Genomic DNA, 8,553 nt, shown 5'->3' with positions numbered 1-8,553 from the left:
TCCTCAACAGGTACCTCTACGCTCCCTTGTTGGGGACCACGTCCTCGCCGACCCCCACGACCTCGTGGGACACCCCTACCTCTCTGGGCTCGCCTGCCACGTCGACCACGTTTAGGCTCCACTGCTGGCCCACGATGGTACTGCTCTGGCGCCACATAATCGGCCTCGTATCTTAAGCGCTCATCATCTCGGGCTCGCCTCAATGTCCGGGAAGCCAGATCTATAACCTGTCGGCCATACTCATGCAAAACGGCCGCTCCCTCGCCGGTATGCTTCTATATCTGCAGTCCCAACTGGTAGAACAAATGTAGGCCAATATCCTGCATAACATGTAAAATATTAATTATGGAATGCTAGGTTAACGTTATATGTAAGTATACCAAATAACATACTAGTACCTCATGCCTCCCGGCATATGGAACGTACCGACCGCCAGCGCGATGAATGGGATTCCCGACGAAAATTCGGGTAACGCTGCGGTACCAACCCATATACGCATGCTCACCATCCGTCCGGTCAGGTGGAGGGGGGCGAAATCAGGTCATGCCACTGGTCCCAAATATCGATTTGTGCCTCTAGCCATGCCACATATATCTGGTCAACCCTGGAACGATCATCCCGCTAGTAATGTGTCCTATGCCAAGCGGGTGGTGGAGGTACAAGCTGCGGTCGACCAAACTGGCGAAGGACTCGCTCGGTGGAAAGATGTTCGACAATATCGAGACACATCAATGGGATGGAAGAGCTCTACATAATTCGGTCGGTCGAGCAACAATCGGGCAAACCAGCTATTAGCCCGTCGCTGTATGGCCTCCAAATGAACTATTAAGTAAAAACATGAACTGTGAGTATACGCAACACTTATAAAGCTAGGCCAAGTAAACTTAAGTATACATTTACCTGTGCGCCCTCCAGCAAATCCAACAAATCCCTGCAATAGGGGAGATTATGTCGAGCCTCGTACTCACGTCCATATCCCCGCCTATCAACCCACCTCCTAGCTAAAGGGAGAAACGGTGGAGGTGGTGCATCCAGAACGAAGGGTGGTAGAGGTGGCTACAACTGCAGGAACCGCTCCCATGCCCAAACCTAATATACAATGTGGACGTAAAATTTAAGGAACATTTTTACTATGTATGTTATAATCATGAAAATAATTGACTATGTTTTCACCTGAAGCAGCGGCAAAAATCGCAATGTCTTGCTGGATGCCCATGCTTGCCCGACACATCTGCCTGTACAAGTAACCAAGAACAGCAACACCCCAGCTGTAATCATGTAAATCATCTAGTCGCTCAAGATGATGAAGAAATCACAAGCTGACTAGGTTTCCCGAATTGTTCGGGAACAATACCCCTCCAAACATAAGTAGCAACAACAACCTCATGTACCAGTTACTATGAAGATCTGGTGTATAATCCGTAATGTCCGCATGCATCGCCTCCAGATGCAGCCGGACGGGCGTCAACTGCAGTCGACTAGCCCCAACCAATACAGCCTCATCCGTTGGCTGGAAACCGGTGAACCGCTGCAACATCTCCAGGTACTGCAATCCCGTATAATCTCTGATGGCATGCGGTAAAGCAACAGGATGTTCATCAACCGGCAGCCCATACAGAACCTCCATGTCCCGAAGCGTGATAGTAGTCTCGCCAATGGGTAAATGGAATGTGTGCGTCTCCGGTCGCCACCACTCTATCAAAGCCGTGATCAACGATCAATCCAGCTGCAGCCGGCCGATCTCAATAATCCTATAGAAACCCGTATCCTGAAGGCATCTTACTATACGGGGATGGAGATGGTGGGCCCTAAAAATGTCCCACTTATCATCTACTCTTCTAGCACGGAACGTCTGGGCCGATAACTGCCCCTCCTATATGTATGAAGACCTATGCTCGGCCTGTAGCAACAATAGCTCTAGCGAGGCAGGTCCGAGATGCACATACGAAACCTCTATGACGACTACTGTAAATTGAACAATACTAATTAAAGTATTTTTCTTTTTCATTGCTTAACATCTTTAAATATATTTCAGTACCTTTAATATTAAAATTTATTCGATATTTTTACTATATTGTTAATTAGGTTGATACATTTTCAATATTATAATTTTATATTTTATATGTTACTTTAATATTTTATATGTTAGTTTAATATTTTATTTTTTTGTTTATTTTTTAATATGTTTGTTTCTTATTTTATATGTTAGTTTTATTATTTTATATGTGTAACGATCTGATCGATCGTTTTGAGCATTTACACTCCTTTCAACTATTTGAACTCTTGAATAACTTCCTACGAGGTATTATGACTTGCATGAATTGTCGGTTTTGGTTTTAAGGTATTTCAGAGTTAGCTTGGAAGAATAAATTTCATGTTGGAAGCTTAAGTTGAAATAGTTGACCGGATGTTGACTTATGTATAAACGTTTTGATGATTCCAATAGCTACTTATGTTAATTTTAGACTTAGGTGCATGTCCAAAAATTTATTTGGAGGTCCGTAGTGGAATTAGGCTTGAAATGACGAAAGTTGAATTTTTGGGAAGTTTGAACTGGGATTGACCTTTTGATATCGGGGTCGGAATCCAGTTCTGAAAATTTTTATAGCTCTGTTATGTCATTTATAGCTTGGGTGTATTGTTCTTGGATCATTGGTTTAGAGACTAGTAAGGTTAAGAAATTTGGGAGTTTGACCATGGTCAATATTGGGTCAAGACGACCTACTTTCAGTGTTTTAAGTGCGCGAGCAGGTCCGTAGCGTGTTTTATGATTGAAATTCATATATGGTTTGTGTCCGGAAGGTTTCGGGTGAGTTTCAGATAGTTAACAGATCAAAATTTGGAGTTAAACAGCTGCTGAAAATTTCTGTTGCTGGAAATATCGAGGCCATGAAAAATCGAGGTCATGAAAAAATTAAGGCTGGAGAAAATCGAAGACCGAGGGCCGAGGGCCTGGACAGAACTGTAAATTATAAAGCAGGGGACTTCGTCCCATTTTCTATTTTTGTCAAATTGGAGCTTGGGGAAAGGCGATTTTTGGGAGATTTGCAGAGAAAACATCGGGTTAAGTGTTCTTAACTCAATTATGGTTATATTACCTGAATCCATCATTTGTTTTCACCATTTAATTAGTGTTTTGAGATTGAAATTTGGGAAAAGTTTAGAAATCTGATAGAAACGAATATTTGAGATTTCGGTGTCGATTTGGAGTCGGCTTTGAGTGAAACTGGTATGGTTGGACTCGTAATTGAACGGGTTGTTGGATTTTGTGAGTTTCTCCAGATTCCGAGATGTGGGCCCCACTGGCGATTTTTGAGCTAAAATTCGGAGTTTTATGGAAAATTAGCATTTTCTTATGAAATTAATTCCAATAAATTTTATTGACTGAATCGAATTATTTATGGCTAGATTCGAGGCGTTTGGAGGCCAATTCATGAGGCAAAGGCTTAGCGGAATAAGAATTTCACGATTTGAGGTAAGTAATAGTTTTAAATCTGGTCCTGAGGGTATGAAACCCCGGATTTTGTGTCATGTGATTATTTTGTAGGTGACGCACATGCTAGGTGACGGGCATGCGAGCGTGCACCGAGGGGATTGTGATTTGGTCCATCCCGTGAAACTGTAAAGTTGAATAACTTGTTGTTAGCTATATGCTCTCTCTATGTGTTAAAGAAATTTGACTGTAAATCATGCTTAGGCTATGTGATAGTACTGTTGGGAACCGCAAGGGTCTCGTACTTGTTGAATTATTTGCTAATTGATATCTTGTACTCGGTCATGATTTTTCCTGCGTATCATATCTCATTCTTTCTTGATTTTTATTGATACACTATGTTGTCTTTGTTTGGGCTAATCTTTGTGATTTTCGAGAGCCCGAGAGACTAGATAGGTTGATGACTGAGTAAGGCCGAGGGCCTGTCGATGAGGTATGGATATTAAAGCACATGAGTTGTCTGTGCAACACGTGAGTTATCCATGCGGGATATTATGGCACATGAGTTATCCGTGCAACACGTGAGTTGTCCGTACGGATTATAGCGGTTGAGTTGTAGGAGCCCCTCCGGAGTCTGTACACCCTCAGTGAGCGCGGGTATCCATTGAGTGTGAGTGCTGAGGGATGAGAGCCAAGTGGTTGAGCTGTTGTGACGAGTTGAGTGACTGTTGCCCTGAGAGACTGTACTTGCTTTTCATTTGTTGTTGCACTTAGTTGCTATCTATCATTGTTGTGAAATTCTCTGAACGATTTTTATATCCAGATTACATGAACTTGAACTGTATAAAACTGGTTTGACTTAAACTGCTAGATTTGGAAGCATGTCTATTCTTTGCTGGAATTACTGAAAGTGAACTATAAATGTGTAGCTCGTCACTATCTTCAGTTTCTTATTTATTATTGTTACTTGATGAGTTGGTTGTACGCATACTACACCATGTACTTCGTGTGCAGATCTAGGTGTTCCCGAATATAGCAGGTGTTGATTCTTTCGCATGGTTGACTTTTCAGAGATTCAGAGGTAGCTGCCATGTTTCGCAGACCTTGCCTCTCCTTCCATACCTTCTTATTTACTGCATTTAGTCTCAAACTATTATGGACCGTATTTATAGACTTGTATTCATATTAGATGCTCATCTACTCAATGACACCGGGTTTTGGGAGTGTTTATATATGTATTTGTGAATTTTCTTCACTTGAATTTAATCATTATGTTTTTTTAAACTTAAAAGATATGGGAGTTTATTGAGATTGTCGGCTTGCCTAGTATTGAGATAGGTGCCATCATGACAGGTGATATTTTGGGTCGTGACAAGTTGGTATCAGAGCTCTAGGTAACATAGGTCTCACAAGTCATGAGCAGGTTTAGTAGAGTCTTGCAGATAGGTACGGAGACGTCTGTACTTATCTTCGAGAGGCTGCCGAACCCTTAGGAAAATTTTACTTTCTTGTATTCTATCGTGCGGAATTGATTCAGCTTGAAATATAACTCTTTGAATTCCCTCCACGCATTTCGTATGCGCATATGAGCGCTCGGTATCAACTGTGCATCGCCAGCTTAGGATTCTATAAATGAGGTTCAAGATGTGGATTCTGTGTTTTGGTGATGGCCAATCTGGAGGACTTGAGGCTAGGTTTAGATCGCAGCTTAGGCTCAGTAGCTTCAGTTGTAACCTGTACATTTGAACTCATATGTCCGGTAATGTCCCTACGAGTGGAATTTGTGGCTCGATAAGCGGTGGAATGGCTTTGTGATGAGTATGATGCGGTATGTGTTAAGACGATTTGAATGCTCTTTTATTCCAGCTCAGTATCTGTATTTTGTTTTTGATTTCAAGACTGTGCACGGGTTGCTACGATGGCTATGCGTTGTTATCGCACAATATTGGTGTAATGGTAAGGTGCTCGTTATGTGTTGAGGCGGCGAATGGCTCGAAGAGAGGATTTCTCAGTACATGATTAAGGGGTTTAGCAATTAATTCCAGCGGAGGAAAGGCAGTCGGACTATAGATGTCCAAGTTTGGTTGTTAAAGTAACAAGACTTGGTATTTGCGAGCATGGTCAAATTTTCATTGTGATGTTGTGTCACCGTCCTTGTTTGAATGCATTATGGCCCACCGATGTTGCGGTCTTCTTGGATTTCACCTTTGGGGCAGGGTGTTATGAAATGGTGCATGAGGGGCGGTTGCCAGAGATAGCTGTGTGCAGCGGTTCAGAATCAAATGGGTATTTCTAATGTTGATGGCTCGAGAAAGATGATATTCGAAGAGGCTTAGGGTCGGTAACAATTTATTGGTTCATGTGCTACAGAGATGCATTTTGATTTGATGCAACAGTTGGGCAGCAAATTATGAGGGAAGACATGACGGGAAGTATTTCGCGGTGGTTGAAGTACTAGCATGTCAAGTAGGAGAAGTAGAGGTTGGGAAGTTGCTTAAAGGAGATGGTTTAACCGAAGTAAGAGTGGCAGATTAGCATATGGATTTTGTGGTAGGGTATTCGCGTGCCTTGAGAAAATGTAGAACGGTTTGGAATCGTGATAGAATGTGATTTGGCATACAGATTTTATGTGGAGTGATGGTTACTGTACGAAGAAAGATTGAAAATGGCAGAAAGGAGTTTGTTTGAAATGAAGAGGGATATGAAGATCTGATTATCGTTTCAGACACAATATGACTTAAGTTCGGAAGGTATTGTTGAACTTTCAGTTGATGTCAAAAGGGAAAGTGCATACTTATACAAATGGTGGGCGAGCATGAGCTTAGGAGAATTTACTGATTATATGGTCGTTGCACCCAGTGCAAAATCGTTGGAAGATGTCAGTAAGGAATTCCACGGGTGGGTTATCTCTTGTGAGCAGTTAGTGGTGATGTGATGTTGATGAAGCTTCTGCGAGAAATATTACTTGCTACCCGGTAAGAGGTCGAGTGTGTGACTGTGGCTGGTGATTCAGAATGTTCATGAAAAGCTTAACAAAAGACTTCGAGAAGTCTGACGGGTTAACGGTGCGAGATCATGCTAATTGAGAAGGAGAAATCCTTGCGGGTTCTAAGTTTATATATTTGCAGTTTAAAGCTAAGTGGGGGAGCCTCCTATTGACAATTTAATTTTATGGTTATGTGTTAAATTTTAATTTTAGTCGGAGACATACTTGTGGATCAGTTATGACTTGTAGAGATGGAGATCGAGGATGACTCGAGTAAGGAAATTCCTGAATATGGGTTATATGGCACTTTATAGAAATACGGAAATCATAGAATGATTAAATTATTATTTTGAAGAACATAGTGCACACGAAGTATGAATTTGATTGGTGGTGTTAAGGCATGGTTACTTCTTTGGGGGTTGTTGTGCTAATGGGGCTTGTGCCTTTCGGCCCGTTTGGGCGGTGCAATTTAGATTTGAGCAAAGTGGGTGACTCCCGAGAAAATTCTAGTGGGTTTGAGAATTATATATAGAAATTGAGAATGTTTCCGGACTTGTGTATGGATAAAATCTGAGATTTACATTTGAAGGTGTCGGGACTTACGGTAATTTTGTATGACTATGGATTATATATTTCAGTATAATAAAGGAAAGGAGAACAATTTTAAATTCACATAAGGTATTTTCAAAATGAGTTTTACGGTTGTGGTATTTATGGGGTAATTATGATGTTGTGAGACTTTACAGAAATTTTGGTGGCAATATTCTTGGGTTTGGTGACCTGCATGGCTTGGTCGAGTTAGATGGATTCAATTCTGATATCTTGTTTATGTGCAAATGGATTTCAAAGTATTCTTAATGGTTTCTACCATAGGTTGGACCGGATATATCCTATCGGTGTAGGGAACATGTTATGTATTATGAATTCCTCCTGGAAGGAAGCAAGATGAAGGTTACTGAATGACCGGGTATGTAATTTGCTGGTTACCCAAAGTTGATAATGATATTCTCGTGCTTGTCACATGATGGCATGATAGGTGTGGTATGTGGCACGGGATTAAGATTTACATGTACAAGGTGACAGTTCATTCTTGAAAAGAATGATCACGAATTTTGACAGAATGGTCAATTTCAGATAATTAGATGAATGTTATAACTGCTCGGTAATCCCTGAGAAGGGTGCGCATTTTGAAAGGCGCATTGTGTTTTGACTTACAGATGTTCATTGGTATTGCAATACTCACCCGGTTGATAGACTGATGATATTCAAATTATCGCTATATGGCATGGAAGAATTATGAAAGTATTCCTTATGGGAAGATCGTGAATGGAAGATGTGTTAGTCATTCTAGTGTTGGAGTTGAGATCAGTTACGGTGATTCATGTGTTTGATGAATTTGGAGACTGGAGTTCTCAGAAGTACATTGTTTTGGGTTGCGACCTGTTTGAGGTGAGTATTTTATTTTAACTCAGTGGAGGCATTAGTGGCGTTAAGTATTTGTGATAGCTACACGCTATAAGGGTGCATATATGTGAGGTTTGAGCCAATGTGCGGGCATGAGGGCAAGTATTTATACTCAAAAGAATGCTTAGGCTATGATATGCCTAGAGTTGACTGTTAAGCGTAAAGTTATAATGTTTCTCATGTTTGTAACTTTGTTGAGAACTATCTGGGCTACATTTGAGGTTATAAAGAGGCTAATTCCCCTGGATAAATTGGGTAGTTACTATTTCTGCATTAACTTGACGATTTGAAGTGTGATAAAAGACTCTGCACATGCTTACGCTATGGCGTGTTATTTATACATGTCCGGGATCATGCGAATCTTATTTCATTATCATATACATGTGTACTAGTTTAGTTGCTCTTGTATGATATGCTGGGACTGAAGGCATGTGACCATGCCAGGCGATTTATATTATTGGAACGTGAGTTATCCGTGCCGTGTGTAGGAATTCTATTTTTATGATAATTTATCTGATTCATTAATTTCCTTCCTCTTCAATTGTGCATATGCGCCTACGGTTATCCCCTTCACGAAATTTAAGGAGTTGGTTGTAACATTGTGGCTATGGTGGTGCTTATTGAACTTGCAATACGGTTCTCTTCCTTGAGACATCTCCTATATTTGGAT

Source organism: Nicotiana tomentosiformis, chromosome 4, assembly GCF_000390325.3.
Source record: "Nicotiana tomentosiformis chromosome 4, ASM39032v3, whole genome shotgun sequence".
NCBI classification, from domain to species: Eukaryota; Viridiplantae; Streptophyta; class Magnoliopsida; order Solanales; family Solanaceae; genus Nicotiana; species Nicotiana tomentosiformis.
Note: the sequence above shows the minus strand (reverse complement) of the source record.